This window comes from Colobus angolensis, unplaced genomic scaffold, assembly GCF_000951035.1.
Source record: "Colobus angolensis palliatus isolate OR3802 unplaced genomic scaffold, Cang.pa_1.0 Scaffold86, whole genome shotgun sequence".
NCBI lineage: Eukaryota > Metazoa > Chordata > Mammalia > Primates > Cercopithecidae > Colobus > Colobus angolensis.
In genome coordinates, this window is record NW_012122487.1 from 6797331 (window position 1) to 6819329 (window position 21999).

A 21999-nucleotide genomic window follows, 5' to 3' on the forward strand; every position below is an offset into this window, starting at 1 on the left:
TCCCCCTCTTTTCCAAGTCCAAGCCTCAACAATTCAGTATTTGCCTCTATAAAAACGAGCCCAGTTGGCCTCTCTGTTTCCCTCCCAGTTAGTGGGAAAATGAGGCTGAGGTCCTGAGGCCTTAGGAAAGGCATCTTGGGGAAGAAACTGAAAGGCACCTGGAATCTCCGTCTAAACTCTGTCCCTAATGGGCCAGCTCACCCTGGGCAAGTCGTTTCACCTTTCTGGGCCTCAGTTTCCTTCTCTCTAAGGAGGGGAGATTGGAGTAGCTCCATGGTCTTCATACCGTGTTCCATGGAGCCTGGGGCCCCATTGCAGCACCTCTGAGGCTGCCACAGGGGCCTGGGGCAGAGGTCAAACTCCAGCACCTGATGGCCAACCTCCAGATGAGTTTTTATTGATCTGTGCAATGATTTTCTTTTCTTTAAATACTGAAGTAGTAGCTAAAATTTCAAAACCAGGAGGTTTTTAATATACATTTTATTTATTTATTTTGAGACAGAATCTTGTTCTGTTGCCCAGGCTGGAGTCCAGTGGCGTGATCTCAGCTTGCCACAGCCTCTGCCTCCCGGGTTCAAGCGATTCTCCTGCCTCAGCTTCCCGAGTAGCTGGGGTTACAGGCACGCACCACCATGCCTGGCTAATTTTTGTGTTTTTAGTAGAGATGAGGTTTCACTGTGTTGGCAAAGCTGGTCTCGGACTCCTGACCTTGTGATCCGCCCGCCTCAGCCTCCCAAAGTGCTGGGATTACAGGCATGAGCCACCATGCCCAGCCCACTTTATTTTTTAACAGCTGTTTTAGGTTTACAGAAAAATTGAGCAAAAAGTATAGAGAGTTCCCACATATGTCCTCCCCCCTTCCAAGTGGACCCTCATCCCAGGTTTTCTCTATTATTCCCATCTTGCATCTTGCAACAGGTATGCCTATTACAATTGATGAGCCAATATTGGTACATTATTATTAACTAAAGTTCACAGTTTACGTTAGGTTTTACGCTTTGTATTGTACATTCTACGGGTTTTGCAAATGCACAATATCGTGTATCCACCTTTACAGTATCATACAGAAGAGCTTCACAGCCCTAAGAAAATCCTGCATGTTCTGCCTAGTCATCCTTCCCTTCCCTCTACCCCCTGGAAACCACTGATCTTTTTACTATATCTATAGTTTTGCCTTTTTCAGAATGTCATAGAATTATAAAGTATGTAATATTTTCAGACTAGCTTCTTTCACTTAGCAAAATGTGTTTAAAGCTCCTCCGTGTCTCTTCATGACTTGATAACTCATTTCATTTTAGTACTCAATAAGTAGTATATTGTGTGGATGCATCACAGTTTATTTACTCATTTCACCTACTGAAGGACATATTGGTTGCTCCCAAATTTTGGCAATTATGAATAAAGCTGGTATGAAAATCTATGTGCAGGTTTTGGTGTGGACATATGTTTCCAATTCGTTTGGGTAAATATCAAGGAACACAATTGCTAAATCATGTGGTAAGACTGTGTTTAGCTTTGTAAGAAATTGTCACACTGTCTTCCACAGACAGCGTATCACTTTTCATTTTTACCACCAATGATTAAGAGTTCTCATTGCTCCACATTTTTATCAACATAGAGTGTTTTCAGTTTTTCACTTTAGCCATTCTAATAGCATGTAGTAGTATCTTGTTTTAATTGGCAATTTCCATAGGTTACAATATATGATATGGAGCATCTTTTCATATGCTAATTTGCCATCTGTGTATCCTCTTTGGTGAGGTGTCTGTTTAGATCTTTGCCCACTTTAAAATCGGGTTGTTTTCCCATTGTCGAGTTTTTTGGTATGTTTTGGATATAAGTACTTGATGATGTATATGTTTCGCAAATATTCTCTCTTAGTCTATGTTTGTTTTGTTTTTTTTTTCACTCTTTTAACAGTGTCTTTCACAGACCAGAAGTTTTTAAAAATCAGGACATTTTACATAACAATCTGGCTTTCTGGCTTCTCTTGGAAATGCATCTGGTAACACCGGGACCCATGCCCGCAGGGCTAAAGCCACTGACGGCTGCCTCTGTAGACAGCCAGCACTCCCCAGTTCTCCAGAACCGCATCCCTCCCACTTCACTCAGCTGCATTACCTGCCTGGCCCCCTGAGATACATGCCTGGGATGACTCTGGTCTAGAGAAAGCTCCACCTTCATCTCCTTTCTACAGTGGGTTTCACGTAGGTGTGCCTTGAGTAAAACCATCTGAGGCTTTAAAAGAAAAGTTTAAACGTGACTGGCTTAGATGACCTTCCTGCTCTTTCACATCAGTCTTACCCTTCCATTGTCACATTCAACTTGAACGAGAGGAGAAACAATTTCATAAACTCTGTGTGGCCTGTTGTGCTCACTGCAATCCATGCCATGGAGTGTGATGCCTACATGAAGGTCACCACCACCAATGCCATTGTGCTTACCAGAAGTGCCTCACACCAGCTGCATCAATAAGAAGAAAATCTTTACATGCAGCTGCCTTCTATCTGGGGATGGGGGTAAAGTCATCTTATACAGCACAAGTATCTTAAACCTCAAATTACCTCAAGGTATGGAAAATAGACATTTGCCATAGGTTGGTTCATTTGACCCTTCCAAGTCTCATGTTGAAATCTGATCCACCATGTTGACAGTGGGACTTAATGGAAGGTGTTTGGGTCATGGAAGTAGATCCCTCATGAATGGCTTGGTGCCATCCCTGTGGTAATGAGTGAGTTCTCACTCTATTAGTTCCCATGAGAACAGTTGTTAAAAAGAGCCTGGCACCTCCCTCCCCTTTCTTGCTTCCTCTGTTGCCATGTAATCTCTGCACATGCCAGCTCCCCTTTGCCTTCTACCATGAGTGGAAATTTCCTGAGGCCCTCACCAGAAGCAGATGCTGGTGCCATGCTTCTCATACAACCTGCAAAACCATAAGCCAAATAAATATCTTCTTTATAAATTACTCAGCCTCAGGTATTCCTTTATAGTAACACAAATGGACTAAGATGGCATCTTTATAGATAGAAACCATTCTTGCCACAGAAAGATGCTCTTGCATGAAGGCACATGAGAACTGAGACCAGGAGAAAACAGCAGATTGCAGCCACAGATGTCTGCCTCTCAGCTCATACTCATTCTGAGGCATAAACCTATTGAGTAGGATGAAGGGCAAACTCCCAGCATTATCTAAATTTCTGTCTCTCCCTTTGTCCCCTGAATTGGTGTAGTCAACTTTCTTTTTTTTTTTTTTTTTTTTTTTTGAGACAGAGTCTTACTCTGTCGCCCAGGCTGGAGTGCAGTGGCCGGATCTCAGCTCACTGCAAGCTCCGCCTCCCGGGTTCATGCCATTCTCCTGCCTCAGCCTCCTGAGTAGCTGGGACTACAGGCGCCCGCCACCTCGCCTGGCTACTTTTTTGTATTTTTTTAGTAGAGATGGGGTTTCACTGTGTTAGCCAGGATGGTCTCGATCTCCTGACCTCGTGATCCGCCCATCTCGGCCTCCCAGAGTGCTAGGATTACAGGCTTGAGCCACCGCGCCCGGCCTAGTCAACTTTCTTTAAGGAGTATGTATATGGCATGACTCAATTTTCACCACGGTCACTAGTGCATCTGGAAAACTGCTTCTTGAGTTCTAAAATGCATCAGTAAAGACAAATCAAAAGGGCCTAGCCCAAACTTTACAACAAATTAGAGGTGAGGTAATGATTTTTGTATAAGTTCCTTGTCCCCAGGCCAAGCCTGGTATCTTATCGTGTATACTTGTTGAAGTTACACGTGTAGAGGACAATGTTAGTTTGCTAGGGCTTATATGACAAAGTGCCACAAACTGCATGGCTTATATGACAGACATTCATTGACTCACAGTGCTGGAAGCTAGAAAACCAAGATCAAGGTGTTGGCAGGGTTGTTCCTTCTGAGGGCTCATGAGGGAAGGAGGCGTTCCAGGCCTTTCTCCTTGGCTTGTAGAAGACTATCTTCTCCAAGTCTCTTCACATCACCTTCACTCTATGGGTGTCTCTGGCTCCAACTTTTCCTTTTTTATAAGGATGCCAGAATACTGAATTGGGGTTCACTCTAATTCCTCATTTTAACTAATTACATCCACAATAATCTGATTTCCAAATAAGGTCACATTTGGAGGTATAGGGAGTTAGAACTTCAACCTACGAATTTGCAAAGGGGGCATAATTGAACCTATAATAAGGCCTCTAGTGTAGGAGGACAAAAATCCCTTGTCTCCATCAGTCAGTCAGCTCATGGGGAAATATAGGTCCTGGGAAAGTGAATTAATAAAGAAAGTCCATAAAAGCAAACCTTAATGATGGCATTCCCAATGTTCTTCATTATTCTAGAATCTTTCTCTTTTTTTTGAGATAATATAGCCATGGGAGAAACAAAGAGGTGCTAAAAATCAGTGGGAGATTATTCAAAGTCTCAAAACTCTTCTCCAGTCTTCCCCCAATCCTCATGACATCTTCATAAAAGCTGTTCTTAATGACTGCACCACAAACAGCCCTTCAAGCAGCTATCTTGGCCAAGTAAATAGAACTCTGAAATAAAGACCAGTCCCACATCTTGTGCAGGCTTCAAAGATGCCAATGGCTTCCCAGAACTTCCTCACCTAACTTCATGAGCTCTTGAGGCATTCCTCTTTCCATTCTCCCAACAACCTCTACCACCTGCCCAGCCATCACCACACCCCACTGTTTCATCTGTGACTTGTGTCTTCAGAGAATCCCAATTCCCTTTTCTTGGTGAGCCCATTCAACTAGTTTTTGGGCTCAGCTTTGTTTTAATCTTAAGTCCTTTGATGTACCCTTCAGAGTTGCTACCCCTAAGGCACTCCTTTCTTACATGATCTCTCTCGGATGGAAGCATATTTTGTTTCTCTTCTCTAGTGAAATGGTGAAGGCATAAATTAAAGTTGAAACAGGGTATGGAGAAACAGCTGAGCAATGAGCAATGGGTCTGGAAAGGCAGACTAGCAGGTCCTAGGTCCTAGATGGCTCATGTGGCCCAGTGTAAAGAGCCTAGGCTTTGTAATAACACAAACATGGACTGAGGGATCGTAGTTAGATCAACACGTGGAACAAGTTCATTACATCTCTGTGTGTGGCACTGAATCTCATCAGAGCATCAGCAACTCTCCAATTTGTACTCCAGCCCTGATTTTCCTACTAAATTAGAGGGTTAAATTCTAACTTCCTTCTAGACATTTGTATTTGAATGTTTGATAGGCAGTTCTGACTCAGTATATCAAAAAGCAAACTCTCAATTTCATCCCCAAGTATGCTCTTTACCCAATCTTCCTCATCTTGGTAGATGGTAAGTCCATTTTTTTTGTATTTGAGCCCAAAGTTTTAGGAGTCATTCTTAACTTCCTTTTCTCCTTCTCCTACCTCACATTTTTACCCATCAGCAAATCTGTGTGCACTTCTCACTATCTCCTGCCAGAATGTGTGCACTTCTCACTATCTCCTGCCCTGTCACTCTAGTCATTGCCATAATAATTCATTACCAGAATTATTAAAATCACTTCCTAACTACTCTCATTACTTCCACCCCTGGCCTTCCAGACTATTTTTTCATCTGATGTTTAGAGCAGTCTTATTAAAAACATAAGTCAAATCATGTCACTCCTTCCCTCAAAACCTGAGACTCCTTGCTATTCCCCAACATCTATTCTCCTTTCTTTCTTAAGTGATAGATCTTCCCAATTTTACTCAGACAATGACTAACAACTCTATTTTCCAGCCTCTGTTGTTGCTGATGTGCCCATGTGACTGGGCTGGAACTAATGAGATGTGAGCAGAAGGAACGTGAACAAGGGGCGGGTCATGCTCTAAAGGAAGAGGTTCAACCTCTTCCTTTCCACTCTTGCTGGTTGTTCACCATCACACTCTGGAGAAGGGTGGACCAGAGCAACACTAACTACTCTGGACTGTACCTGTGGATGTGACATGAGTGAGAATTCGATTTCATGAAATTATGACAACAGTTGAACATGTACCCTAGCTATATACCACCCCCACCAATGCCTTGCTTTTGGAATTTGACTGAAGTCTGAAACTTTTCCAAGGCCCACAAAGTCTTATAGGATCTTGCCCTTGACTAGCCCTTTGACTTCATTTCTTTTCCCTCTCTCCCTTGTTCTCTCCGCTGCAGTCACATTGGCCGGCTTGTGCATCCTCCAATACATCAAGGACACTCCTCCTCAGGGCTCTGCTTAGATGTCACCTCATCAGGGAGCTCTTGACCACCCAATGTCACCTCACATCCTGCTTTATTTTTCTTCACCATCTCATCCCTCCTTGACATATAACTACTTGTTTGTTGTCTATCTTTGCCCTGCCCCCACTAGAATGTGACTTTCCTAAGAAAGGGACATTATGGTTTTGTTCATGGCTTTAAACACATTGTAAACTTTCCAAAAATATTTATTGGCTGAATGAATGAACAAATTTCTGTTTCATCATCTGTGAGATGGGGATAGTAACTTCTGCCATGGAGGCTTGTGATGAGAATGGGGGAACACAATGCCAATGGCTTCATGTGGTGTCTGGCACCTGGTAGATGCTCAGGACACATTAGCTACCCAATTTGAGAGATTTCTTACCTGCACACACATGGGTGCATTCAAGAAGGATGTTTTCCCATTAGAATCTGGTAGTTTGTTTTTTTGTTTTCTGAATCAAAGAAGTCCTTTTCAATTAATATTTTCTGTGTTACAATCTGTCTCTGTTTGTTAATTACTCCCTCCCAATCTCTCTTACATCTGTCTCCATTCACTGGCAATATCCATTTATTGGTTCTGTCATTGATCCAGACATCTCTGAAACTGGCAATCCTGTTTCTCATCATCGCTATGCTCATATCCAAGCCTAAAACTTTCAGAAACAAGAGACATCCTTGAGACACAACCTCAGGGGATGCTCCCTGCTGCCTGTCTCTTTCAAGTTGGCAGAGGGAAAGTGCATTGTGTCTTGTATTTCTCCATCTTGAGCATAGCTTTGCTGATTTAGCACAAATTTCCCATAAAAAGCTGGCCTCTAGGGAGCAGAGACTGAACTTGGAAACTTTTATCCCAAAAGGAGAATTTGTTGTAAAGTTATGAGGAGCCGAAACGTGAGGGGCTGGAACTGTTGGGAGCGGCGTTGAATGGCAGTGGTTTTACAGCTCCTGAGATTCTATTTCCTCCTGTGAATGCTCAACTAGTCCCCCATGCACCACCCTTCCCCATGACCCTTGGCAAAAAGCATCATTACTCTGTTCGCCCGCTGAAAAAGAAGATTAGGACTGTTACCAACAAAGCTACTTCCCATGGTAAAAAGAGACTCTTGGATCAAGTTTTCTCTCTACGGTCACTGAAAATGACAATTCATTTCTTCTCCACCAGCCAAATGCTATCTCCAGATGCACACATGTGTATCCCACTGAAGTCAGAGAGACCTGAAACACATTTGAGGTCTCTTCTTGGTGGCAAGAAAGTAGAGCTATAAAGACAAGCTCCAGAGCAGAGGGGTGTGTGTGTGTGTGTGTGTGTGCACGCATGTGCGTGCATCTGTGCACACATGGGTGGAAGGTTCTTACCCGAATCTGAAACCCATTTGCCTTCATAGCTTGAAAGCAGCCAACTCGATTATTCTGAGGATCCTCTAATGTCTATGTGCCAGTGTAAGAGTAAAGATGATGGAAATGTTCTGTTTATAGCAACTGTAGAATTTATAAAAACCATATGATGTGCAGGTCAAGAGGTAGAAGGCACAATGGGTACAGCAACATACACAGATATTGAGGCCACAGACCTGTGTTCAAATCCAGACCCTATCACCTTTTAGCTCTATGTTCTTGGACAACTTCCTCAATTTCTCTAAGCACCAGCTATCAGGGCTTCCTACCTTTTTGTCATTTGTAAAATGGGCATAATATATATAAATGCCTGGCATGTCATAAGTACTCAAATGATGACCATCTCATTTAAATTAACAAGAACTAGAGGATACCATGCACATTGTCCCTACCAATACCACACCTCCCCCAACATTTGCATGGCTACACACATGTACTCATTCAAACACATCCACCCAAGAGAACTACCAAGCCTCTCAGGTTTGATACGCTCTTGTGAAAGTCTGCTTTTAGGCCTCCAAGTCCTTCCCATTCACAAAGCTCGGACCTCTTACCATCACCTCAGTCTGAAAGTCTCTCGAAAGCCCAGAGCAATAGCTCAAGAAATTTAGCATGGAGCCATTTTCAATACCTAGTCCAACATGGAAATACAAAAACTGAATTCTAATCTTGCTTCCACTCCTGCTATCCATTGTAAACTTTGTCTATTCTACGTTAAACATGTGATGATGAATACTTGTCTGTAACCTTGACAAAGGTGGAAATATCAAGTAAAATGTCATAGAGACTCTTCCTTTCATGTACAGCACTTATGTCTGCAGTTTTAATGATCCATGCAATGATTTGTTTAAAATCTGCCTCCTCCACTAGACTGTAAGTTCCATGAAGCCTATTTTGCTCACCATTGTAGCTCAATATGGCACAGTATAGCAGAGTGATTACAATACAGCAAGCCTTCGATGAGTATTAGCTGAACAAATATGAGAATGTACAAGTACTTTGAAAACTGCAAAGCACACACTAATGTCAAATACTATCATTATTATGAGACATCATATAAATACCAAGTGATTGGTTACTAGGTTGCCCTGTTCAACCAATTTATATATGTATTTAAAATAATTTCCACTGTACAGTTCTTAGGCATATCATTTCCTTGAATGAGTATGATGCTTTTAATCATTTCTATAGAAATTCAGCACAGAGCCCTGATTCAAGAGTATAAAATCCTGCATTTAACATTGCTTCCTTGGAAAAACAGATTTTTTTTTTTTTTTTTGCTGAGCATGTATATGTGAGGGTTACCTGTTTTTTATCTTCATATATCCATTCGTCAATTCAGTCGCACACTTAAGAACTATTAATTAAATGCCTACCCTGTGGCAGGCATTATATTAAGTGCTGAGGATACAATGAAAGATATGACTGGTGGTTCTTGAATTCATCTAACTGTTACTGGGGTCTTGAATTCATCTAACTGTCTACTGGGGAAGCCTAACCTGTAAACACAGTTACAACTATGTGATGTGGACTGTAATGGAGAGGTACACACATGCAAGCAGTGATGGTAGCACAGAGGAGGAAGCTCTTATTCCTCCTCTGCAGTGGTGTGGAGTGTTGTAAGAGGCCTTTCAGAGGAGATGATATTTGAACCCAGTCTTGAAGAATGCGTATAGGTTTTCTAGGTGAACCAGATGCAAAAGATGTATTCAGTTATTGGGAAGAGCATGTGATTTGGTGAATAAAGGATGATAGATGAGTGAAAGAATAGCTTAAGTAATAAAGGAGATAAACCTAAATTATCTGCCACCTTGAATTTCAACTGTGTGGCTATTTGTGGATGGAGATACGCACAATGAACTCCTTTTAACTAATATGCTGCCCAAGTAGCTAGAAAGGACACTGGAACCATGGGAATAAGATGAAGGTTCCTAGCAAAGGAAAAACAAAAAAGGAATCTTAGGCAGATACTAGCCACTTGCCCACTTCCAGGAGGAGAATAAGAAATAATTTTCAATGCTGTTTCCGATTTGAAAATGTCAAAACGTGACAGAGGACTTAATCTTCGTATGTCACAAAGGTGTTCCAAAGAATGGATGGAGTGATGAACATTTTCCTGCTCTCCAGGATGCACAAATGCACTTTGATTCAAAGCAGGGGACATTGTTAAAGACAACGTTATTCTTCCAGAAAGCCAAACCAAGCGCTTTTGAAAGCCTCTGACTCCATTCTGAATGTGTTGCAATCTATGCATTTAAAATCATTTTCTAAGCTGGGACAATGACACAAACATCCACACAACACAAGCTGCCGTGTGTAAAGTTGGGCTGCCTGGTCGAGTTGAGCTGAAAAGTGCTGGTGTAGGGTGTTTTCATTTAAAAATTCTTATTATTTTTTTGAAGAATTCTTGTTATAAATAAAAAAAAATTATTATTATTCAAGTGCATGCTGAAACTGAATCATGCCATTCTTACATAATTTTTCATTGGATTGTTGCAACCCATAAAGAAATCCAATTAAATTTCCCTTGCAGGCACAGGCCTTCATTCAGGGGCCTTGAAAAAGCCGGTTTGTTGTATTGTATGGCAGGTCGATGAATCGAGAAGCAGAGAGGGCCTGTCCCGTTTCTTGTCCTGTGTGACATGATGTGAAGAGAGTCCGCCAGCAATGTTTCAAAGAGCTGCATTATCAGACAACATAAAGGCTCTCCATCCTTTCTGCTGCTGTGCCGCAGAATATGCACATACCAGTGTCTCCGCCTGACGAACAGTTTTGAACACCGTATGGTTAACATATTGCTTTCTGGATCTCATGAGCATTCAGCATCATTATCCCAGAGACATCGGACTCCGGGTTAAGGCCGGAGTGTGCCAGAGATAAGATAACATTTTTGAGGACGTTTTAAAGGGAATGTCCTGGAAACCAGACAACACAAACATGTGTTTTCACTACCTCAAAAGAAGGCAGAAGCCAATGTGTTGCAGAATTATGTTATTTTACATTAATCTGTTTCTTGGTTGCTATCTGAATTGTTTATGCATTTCTCGTTATTGACTTATATATTATGTGGGGTCTCAATTATTTCCAGACATCCAGGATTTTTGTTTTTAAATAAAAATCCTGCACGAGTAGACATACAAAACACACATACGTACTCTTTCTTCCTTTTCTCCCCTCGAGTATAGCAAAAAGCTCCTCTAAACTTCTACCATGTAAGTGAAACTTCCTTTAAGATGTCAACCATGTGGTAGAATTCAGTCTTCTTGCTATCTGTCACACTAGATATGGAGAATTAAGGTTACAGTCAAAACAAAGAGAAAAGCACTGAGAAGCATGTGGAAGAAAGATACTGCTCTTTGGATTTTTTTTTTTTTTTCCGAAATGCTACCTGAAAACTATTTTACATTCTCTTCTCCTGCTGTTTTTGTTTTGTTTTGTTTTTTTGTGTTACTTTTCACAGTGTTTCAAAAGAAGTAGCAATTGCCTAATGTTTTCTACCATTATCTAGCAGCAAACACGCGAAGCTGATTTCACTACAGCTGGGGTTTTATGGGGCAACGATGGTCATTCAACTCTGCCCTTTCTGTTTGTTAAAGGGAACAGGCGTATCTCACAATCAGATTTTCAAAATAATTCACTTAGGCTATTTTCCTGCACAAGGAATGCAGGCGTGTATTTATCTTGCTTTAGCACAAAGCAGTGATTTGACTGGTGACAAGATACATAGGCAGACCTAATTGTTTTATGTAAAAAGATTCTCCAGGACCAAAGCACGCCTGAGTGTCGATCTGCGCTTAATAACTGGAAGCTGCACCGGGACTTTTCCAGCCCTAGTGTTTGCAAATTATTTATGTGTCAGAAATGTATCTTTAAAGTTAGAGTTCCAAAGTGACGGCTCATGATCATCACTGTTCATCCCAGAGGAGCCTAGTTAAAGGTATAAAAATGGGGCTGACGTTTCCCATGGAGGAGGCAGCGCACTCCCTCCTTTGTTTCTGGTTTCTGAGTGTCTTACAACAGAAAATTTCCTTTAAAAAAAAAAAAAAAGTACATTTCTCGGAGCCTGAAAACATCAAAGTGGAATGCAGTTGGAAGAGTCCCTCACATGCAAACCTTATAAAACCCAGATAAGGTGTTTGTCTGTGTCTATGTGTATGCATGTGTGTGTTGCTTCTCTTTAGAGAAACCCAAAATTGTTCTTTAGATCGTTAGTAAACCTTCCTTGCACATCAAGTCCTAATTGGACACAGACTGTCTCCCACAAACTGACCTGCGGTCCCCAAGAAACCACCCCTGATGAACTATCAGATTTGCCCAGCCCTCAAAAGTCACAGCTACAAATCAGCCTTTTGCTGAATTTGGCCCAGGTTTTGGGTTTTCCGTGAAACTTGAGCCCAGGGAAGAGCTCTCAACTTTGAATTTAGCTATGGACATTTCCTCCAAGATGCTTACAGTTTTGTTCTTTTTACCAGGACTCTAAGACACCCCCCCCCCCCCCACACACACACACACACACACACACAGCCCGAGTCACACTTTCACTCAAAAGGAAAACTTCAAAAGGAATTGGATTTCAGTGACTCTATCTTATCCTTGAGAAGAACTGTAACTGACTGTTAACTGAATTATTTCCCAAAGAAAAACAAGTCACATTCTGAGAGCTTGTTAGAAACTTAAAAGTAAGATAAAGGCTCTAATGTTGTTGCTCTTTGCAATGTGAGTTTTCCATTTTCATGGACTAGCATGTATAAAATGTCCCCCAAGTAGCAGGGGAAATGGAGCGGAATTTCGATGGAAAGAACGGTTTCCCTCTTTTGTGGGATCTAAGGAAAAAGAAAAACTGTAGAGAATGTGACCAAATAACTCATGCTCTAAAAGATGAACTCCATGTCTAATCAAGCCACTAATTTGTTCTGAGGAATCTATCAGTACTTCATTTTGCCATTTGTAAACCAGAGCTCCTCATTATCACGAAAGAAAATTAAATTACCTGGAGCCATGCAGTGAGTGGACAGGGCTAGGTAAAGACAACATGTGACATCGAGTAAACCCAAGGGGATGAGAAGTCACACACACCAAGTTGCAAGCATTCAGCAAATAAGAAGATTAAAGAATCTTCATTATGTGAAAGCTGAGACAGCTGGAAGGAAGAAAAGACATCCGTGCATTGGATGTCAAGATAAGTCACCAGTCCCCTCCAATGGGCAGAATGGTCATTGGGAAGAAAATGGGATTTCAGAAAATCTTTGACAAATAAAAGAGGGAGCTGGGCAAACGGTAAGGAATAAAAAGGCATTTCCAGCACAGGCCCAGAAAGAGATAGAGGACACGGTAATGGCATTTTCTTGGGGGGAAAGAAGGGGAGTATAAGGTTATGAAGTTCTTAAAGATTTTGAAGTTGATAGTAGGAGACATGGTCCCTCTGTAGGTCTAAAAGGAAGAATTTTGGGGTGGGGTATTGGATGAAGCTGTACTGAAAAAAAAAAAGCGTGTTTCCAAGTCCTGTGAGAAGTTTGCAAAGCAACATCCTAGAGAAATAGAAAAACATTCAGGGGTAACTGACAGTAAACTAAAACATCAAATAGAGGGGAGCCACGGGCTCATCTTTGTTCAGCAATTTCTAGCAAATTTCCACAAAGAACCAAACATACCTTAGGAACACACACACACACACACACACACACACACACACACACCCTCAGGAGAAAAGTACTGAAACCCAGATTGCAGTAAACACCTGAGAAGCTTATGTCCTCTGGTGCAAGGGACCTAGGATGAGTTTAGAACCTGAGATGTCCCTCGCGTAGTGACATATTTGATTAAAGAGGATTCCCAAGGCAGACTGGGTAGCTGAGAGTTCCCAGCCGTCTTCCCCCACCTGAAAGGCGAGAGTCTGAAGTTAGGAAAGAGCAGGAACTTGGAGAGACCCACTGAGATTAGTCTCTGAACTGGCCTGCCAGAGGTAGCTGGGCCAGAAGGGTTGATCTAGAGTGTGGGGCAAAGGGAAAGACAAAGATGGGAGTCGGTCTGAGATTGGAGCCATTTAAAGATGTCATCAAGTGATTCAAAAAATAATTCCAAGCCAGGCCAGTTCTCCAAACGAGCCCAAGCAAACCCCGCCCAAGAGACAGCTGGGCCTGCCAAGCAGTGACCAGACATTATAAGCAAAATTAGCCAATTAATGGGCTCTCCTGTCTCGTGGCTGGCTCGCGGCGCTTGCTGCCACAGCACCAGCGTGGCGTCGGAGCCGCACAGCCGCCCCCTGCCGTCCCCGGGCCGCGCTCCACCAGGTGAGCGACAGAAGGGTGGAAGGAGAGGGAGCGGGATCGCGCCAGATGGCCGAGCGGCGAGGAGCTGCGCTCAGCTTTTTCTTTGCTGCAAGTTACTCTCAACGCAGTCACTCCATAACCTTCCGGAAGTGATTCTCGATCTGCTTGTGAGTTCCAAGTGTTAACTTAAATGGGTGATTGACACATGATGTCTTTTTTCCCCCACGCAAAAACTTTTTTTTTTTTTTGCAAGATTTTCCAACAACCGAGACCTCGACTCTCGTGCTTTGGGTTACTATAGCAACTTTTTCTTTGGAGGATTAGAAAATGTTTGAACGATCTTCTTTTATTCATCTTTACAACACAGCTGACAAATGACCATCAGGAAGATGGACATTGTCCCCAGTTTTACTGGTGGGGAGGTCAGGATAAAGAATGTCAAATCACTTTGCCCGGTGTGTGCAGAGAGGTAGGAATGGACTCGCGCTCCCAATTACAAACCAGACAACATCTTCCAACTGTGCATTTTGAACTCTGGTAAAGAATGGTTTTAAGAGAAAAGAGGCAAAAACACTTTGCTCCTAAATTAAGACAAGTATAGCTGTTTGTTTTGTATGCTAGAGATAAGAAAAAAAATGCCACTTTTTGTGACATCTGTAATGTGACTGATGTAGGAGGCTGAATCAATGCTGCTTTAAAATAGGAAGGAAATATCATACGAGTATCAGTTTTAATATTAATGAAAATAGTCCAATTACATTCAAGAAATATGTATTGCAGGCTCTTTTTTTTTTTTTTTTTTTTGCCAGGCATTGAACCAGGCTTTTTAGAAATTCTTCTTCTTAAAGGAAGGCATTATTCCCACATTTTCTCCATGAGGAAGTTGAACAAGTAAAGGCTTATGAAGGGATAATTGGAAGAAGAACCAGTTTCCTGCCCCATCTCCCACCACCTACCCAGAGCTAGGGAGGAGGGGACCTGGCCCAAGAACTTCATTTGGCCATTACAAGCTTTGGTTGGGGGCCTCTGTGAAGAGAAGGGACAACCTCAGCTGAGGGGATCAGGAAACCAAAAGTTTGGAGCTGACACCAGAAATAAAGATTGTGGAAGCTCACAGTGAAGCAAAAAAACAAAGGCAGGGTGTGGGGAAAGGAGGCTGGGAAGAGGGTGGCGCCACCATTCACTCAGCTGTGCTCCCACCACCATCACACCACCACCAGCACTCTGCGAATTATTAGAGGGAGATGATCCTTCAGAAGGAAGGGAAAATAGACCTCAGTTGCCACGGTTGAGCCACTAGTGATTCACTTTTTCCATGGAACTGCTCAGGGTGCCCCCAATCAGCAGGGAGCTGTGGCAGCCCCCCTTTGGAAACTCGGGAACACATAGAGGTTGCATGACTCTTCAAGACACATGGCACCATGAAGGATCGAACCTATATAATGATCCAGAAAGGACTGGTCCCATCTGCTACAGAAATACGGAAGCTACGCACAGAACTCCAGGGAAGGAGCCACTCAATGAAATGTCAACTTTCCTGAATTTTAAACCAGACAAACAAGGAGCCAGAGGCTCATCCAAGTCTCCTGTGTTGTTTCCTTTTGAAAGAATCCTTCCTTAAACACAGGCCTCTTTCCTGACTAAATATGTCATTTCAGCCCTGCTCATTCTGCTTGTTACCACGATGGTGCTAATTCGAGCATGGCTCCCTTCAAAGCTGACACTGATCCTCCTCATAAGCAATTGTTTTTCAGCCAGACCCATCAGTGGCTCCCGTCAGCCCCTTTCAAGCATGGCGCCAGCTCTTCAAAATGCTGACAAGAGTTCCCCTCTGTTGCCTAGGACAAGCCATGGTTGTCCTTTTCTGAGCATGTAATTGTCTCCTGGGGAGAGCAGATCCCCTGCCCCATAGGCCCAGCCACCTGTCTTTCCCATTGCAGCAACTGGTAGTTCAGACTCCGGCAAATGCTAGGGAAAGTTGAAACATTTTAGAGGTTGGTGCCAGAATTAGGTTATGAACCAGAATAAATACAGGACTGATGTGTGATTTCCATGGGTATATTTAAACTGCTGCCCTCAAGTCTAAGGCCATGGGACTAGAAGGACTGCCATTTCTGTTTCCAGGGAGGACCAACCTGTGCCACCCCAAGAGCCATCTTATTCCTTTTTAAGGCGATGGTTCTCCAGCTTTCATTTGCACCAGGGAAACTTGTCAAACATGCAAATTTCTGGGCTCCATCCCCAGAAGTTCTGATACAGCAAGTCTGGAGAAGCCCAGGGAGCTGCATGTTTGACAAGCTCCCCTGTGATTCAGACGCAGGTGGTCTTGAACTATGCTCTGTTAAACTCTGCTTTAGAGCCTTAAGCAAACAAAAGTCCTCTACCTCCCTTAGGAACCCATCTGGGAGAATTTCAAAAGCTTCAGAAAATTCTTCCTTCTATCTATTCCTGTGGGTGTTTGAGACTCACGATGACATTCCTTGAAAACAATATAAATGCATCTAAGTCAGAGGAAGATAAGCACCAGGTGTCAGCCTCTGCCTCTCCTCCCCAACTTTCCCATCTGTATTTTCTCACAGGTATAATCTTCTGCTGGGTACCTCCTGCAGGTCCTGGAGGACCTGTAGGCCATCAGGATTGCAGGAAGGAGTGTGTTTGCAGCCTCAGTCCCCACATTGAGAGAGGATGGATTTGGAATTAAGTTATCCACCATCTAGATGAGATTCCCAGGGGCAGCCCTAGGTGGTAGGGGCATCATGCCTCTCTGCCACTTCTGCCTTCCCACCTCCACTTTGTGGGCTCATGTTCACATTTTGGGCTTTTGCCATGTCCCCCCCTCCACCATTTCTCATCCCTCTTATCTCTCTCAAACTCCCCTGGATCTTGGGCACTGAGTTGGACAATGTTCTCTTCATTACAGCCTGAGCATCCCACAGGACCAGGAGGGGGTTGTACTGGTCATTAATGCTATTCACCAACTATTTCCAGTTCTCCTTTCCACCTACCTATTTGGTAAAATTGTACTTCCTGGATCTCTTGTGTAAAGTCCATGAACCTAGTCCTGGCCAATGAGTTGTGTGGGGTCATTTCTTGGATAGAGCATGTATTTATTGATATAAGTCCCCCATCCCAAGATCTCTTTTCTCTCAGGCAGGGTGACTGGCAATCTTTAAGATGGTGACTGTCACATCAGCCTGTGTCCCTGATTGCCAATGATGAGTTGAGTCCTTTGCTGTTGCAATGGTTACATAGTACAAACAAGAACAAACTTGTGGTTTTAAGTCCCTGAGCTTTGAGGTTTGTCACCACAACATAACTTAGCCTCTCCTGGCTAATGTGAGGTCCTTGTGCTCTTTTCAGCTCCTGTTAATCTTCCCTGGGACTTGAGTCCTCTACTTTTATCCCAAGGTTTCGGCTGAGAAATTCCACGAAATCAACAGACAGACAGACTCAGCAGCCTGCAAGTGCAGCTCTGACTGCCCACAGGGTCCTGATTTCCCCACCTTCCACTGGCACTCTTGCTTGACTCAGTATCACCTGTATGTTTATTCTCCTGGGACACTGTGCTCCAGGCTGTCTTGCTGGAGGTGAATTCCCTCCAGCTGACACCTAACACGCTGGTAGGGAGGTTCTGCCAGAGTCACATTTCTTTCTCCTCCTCTTGGTCTGTTGTTGCTGCCTTGCCTGATCAAAGCTTCCTCTGAGCCTGTTCTCACCATGACAAGGGAGATAGTTATTTTTATGATTTCTGGAGATATCTTCATCATTAGAAGTTTTCGCCTAGAGTTGGGAAATTTTTACAAGTATATCCAACCTCACTGCCTCCTCCATTTTTCACGACAATGATAATATAACTGCTAGAAATAATTCATTTCCAGCAGTTGCCTTGTCTACCTTGTGTTCCGATTCCTAAGGACAGTTGGCAAGTGAACCTCCTCCGCTGCAGGCCTTGGCAGCTCACGTGACTATCTGGTTTTGCAATGATGACAAATGAAATTACTGCAGGTCCTGGAGCCTCAGTCCCTGGAAACCATCAACAGGATGACAGCTCCTTCTATTTGGCTTGTAACAAGCTCTTCCAGGCAACTAATCACCAGACAGGGTCTTCCATCCAGAATGCAGAGTTTTTAAATCTTATTTTGAAGAATTAATTGTGTGATCTCAGTACTGGGAGTATTCTTCATCAAGAATTCCAAAATTGCAACTCAATGTAAAAGGGTAATTATAATCCCAAGCACACAATGACATAAAAAAGGAAACATTTTACAAAGTGACATGCTTAAAAACAAAGTGAAGTTTCAGGACATATGTGAGTGCAAAGAAATAATTTCTGATGTACATTTTTTGCTACAATTACAGTAAGCAAAATAGATTTAGTGAAGATTCAGTGGAAAGAGGGCTTTGCTGGAGAGTGCAAACCATTCTTATTTCTTTATCTACGACTTTCTTCTTGCCCCAGCACCTGGTAAGGAACTTTAGGCTTACAGCATACTCAGTTAATGCCTAATAAATCTGAATTTTATGAATCTGACCTCATGGATAAGTGTCTTGTGCTTAGTGTGATAGGTGATCTGTGTGTATTTGTATGTAGGAGGAGTGTGTGTGGGGGGTAGGTGTATACTTGGAAAAATATATAGAGAGTGAGATAAAGATATGTGAACAATAAATATGAAGTCATTCGTTTGTTTCTTCTAGAAATATTTATTGAGTGCTCACCAGGTGCTAGGCACTACTCTAGGGGCACAGACAAAATTACTAGCCTTGTGATATCTATATTTGAATGAAGGAAACAGAAAATAAATAATAGATAAGTAGATCAGTGTTATGAAGAAAAGTGAAGTTGAGGGAACAATGATGGGTGAATGGGGGGTGAAGGGAGCCTCTTTGAGCAGAAATGTGAATAAATCAGGAGTTAGATATACAGCTATTTGTGCAGAAGACACTGTAGAAAGATGAAGCCGCAAATGCAAAGACCCTGAGGCAGGGACCATTTTGTGTATTAGAGAAACAAAGATGACAATGTGATTGGAACAAAATGAAAGACAAGTGAGGCCATGAAAGTAGGTAGGGGCCAGGTTATGTAGGGCTTTATATGTCACGGAGGGAATATGAATTTTGTTCTGAGACTGAAAGGAAGTCATTGGAATGTTTTTGAGCAAGAAAATGATATTATTTGATTTAAATTTCCAAAAAATTTCGAAAGGATGTGGAGAAAAGGGAACCCTCATACAGTGCTGGTGGGAAGGTAAATTAGTACAACTGCTATGGAGAACAGTGTGGAGGGTTCCTCAGAAAACTAAAGACAGAGCTACCATACAATCCAGCAATCCCACTGCTGCGTATATACTCATAAGAAAGGAAAACAGTGTATTAAAGAGATATCTGTACTCCTATGTTTTTTGCAGCACTGTTCACAATAGCCAAGATTTGGAAGCAACCTGAATGTCCATCAACAGATAATTGGATAACGAAAATGTGTTACATATATACAATGGAGTACTATGCAGCTGTAAAAAAGGATGAGATCCTGTCCTTTGCAACAATATGGATAGAACTGAAAGTCATTATGTTACGTGAAATAAGCCAGACACAGAAAGACAAACTTTGTGTATTCTCACTTATTTGTGGGTGCTAAACATTGAAACAATTGAACTCATGGAGACAGAGAATAGCAGGATGGTTACCAGAGGCTGGGAAGGGTAGTGGTGGTAGGGAAGTTGGGGAGCAGGAGGGAAGTGGGGATGGCTTAATGGGTTCAAAAAACAGACAGAATAAATAAGACGTAGTATTTGATAGCAAAACAGGGTGATTGCAGTGAGTAATAATTCAATTGTGTATTTAAAAATAACTAAAAGAATATAATTGGATTGTTTGTAACACAGAGAATAAATGTTTGAGGGAATGGATACTCCATTTTCCATGACATGATTGTTTCTTATTGCATGTCTGTATCAATGTATCTCATGTACCCTATAAATGTATATATCCACTATGTACCCACAAAAATTGTTTTTTAAAAAATGGTCTTGGTGCCAACTCAAACTGGTAAGGAGCCAAGATATCAGAAAGCTCACTCTTTATTAATGCTCTCAACTGGAGATGCTATAAATGTTATCATTTTTTCAGAGTTGATAATTAGTAGAGCATTGAGGGTGGGGAGGCTAGGAGGGTAGTACAAATTCTACTCTTACCTTACCCTCTTCTGGGAGCCCAGGAATTTCCCCTTATGTTCTCAAATCCATATGTAACCATCTTTGGTGTTCTGGTTCTTTGGTTTTATTGTAGTGTTTCCAAGATGAGATTTTGAGAGAAAAGTGTAGTCACACACAGGCAGGAATCCACTTCAAAAATCAAACATGCAAAAGTTCCCTTAATTTTCCCCCTGCTTTTCTCAAACCAAGAAGTCTTTCACTGCAGCCACCACAGCTGGGAATGTGCTGGGTCACACCTGAAGCCAGCGTATCTAAGAGCCCAAATCCTACACCATATTACCTGGGTATCATTGTTGGTTATTCAGGGCCCAGGGAATCTTTAGTCAGCAGGTGATGAATCCTGACAGGTCTCCACTGTAACAGGACAGCACTGAGTTCAATGCAAAGTCCCCCACCCACTGCACTCTCCCTCTCCCAAGTTCACAGATTTCTCTGTGCAGCAGGATCGCTGCTGGGGGCTGGGGAGGGGTGGCACAAGCACTCCCTAAGCCACCTAGGCTGGTGTCTCAGCAGGTTGTGGGTATCCCCCTGTGTACCCCCTCCTCCTGCAGTCTACTGGCTCTGAGCCCAGCTAAGCACTAGGACTTGCCTAGGAATTGCAGTCCTTGTGGCCTAGACTGTCTCTCACGTTCACTTAAGGCCCCAGAGCACTCCTGCCTGTGGTGCTGAGACTTGCCAGAACTCAAGCCCTGATGCTGAGATGGGTGATTTACCCTCTGCCTATGGCCAATCCAAATGCTTTCTCGGGGGGCACCGACTGAATATAGCAGGTTCTGCTTTCTGTGACAGGGCAGCACTGAGTTCAGTGCAGAGCCTCTCAATCTCCGTGCTCTTCTTCCAGGTACACAGGTTCTCCTTACTGTGTGGTAAGGAGAGCCTGGAGAAAGGAGAGCACAGGGGGTGAGGGAGGGGTGGCATTGGCCCTTCAAGATGGTCTTTCCTTTCCCTCCTCAATGTCTCTTTCTGTGAAATAAAGTTAACACCTGGTACTGTGATTACCCACCTGATTTTTGGTTCTTGTGATGATGCTTTTTGTGTGTGGCTGTTAAAATTTGGTGTTCCTGCTCGAGGGACAAATGATGTAGGCTTCTATTCAGCCATCTTCCTCCACCTCCTCCCTCAACATTTTCAAAGGGAGGATCAAATATTTCTGAGGGCCTTCCCAATTAAAGTTTTTCTTTGGCCATTAAGAACCTCACAAGAGGCTGGGCACAGTGGCTCATGCCTGTAACCTCCATGATTTGCGAGGCCAAGGTAGAAGGATCAATTGAGCCCAGGAGTTCAAGACTAGCCTGAGCAACATAGCAAGGCTCCTCCTCTACAAAAAATAAAGACAGAAGAATTAGCCAGGCATGATGGTACACACGTGTAGTCCCAGCTACTCAAGAGGCTGGGGTGGGAGGATCGCTTAAGCCCAGGGGTCCAAGGCTACAGTGAGCCATGATCACGCCACTGCACTCCAGCCTGGGTAAAAGAGCAAGACTGTCTCTAAAAAGAACAAAAACAAAATCACCTTACAAGATAGGTTGTCCAACACAGGCATGCCCTTGCAGCCTTTTGCAAAATACAGAAGACCTCCAGATCCTCTGTTTTCAAAGCATGAGGCTGGAGTGAAAGAGACAGAGAGAGAAAGGGAAGTCGCCCACAAAAGGAAGTGAGGTCATGGGGCTAGTGGAGGGCTCTGAAAAGCTTTCATGCTCCACCAGGAAAAAGAGGGCTTTCTCCCCAGCAATCTGCAGTTGCAACTGGTATCACTTTTCCAAACTCAGACTTTAGGACTCATCTTGTCTGTGTGATGATTTTTAAGAATCTTAACTTCTCTGGTCTTGATTTCCTCCCTTTTGAAAGGTAAGGGGATTTGACTTATTTATCCATGCTCAATTTAG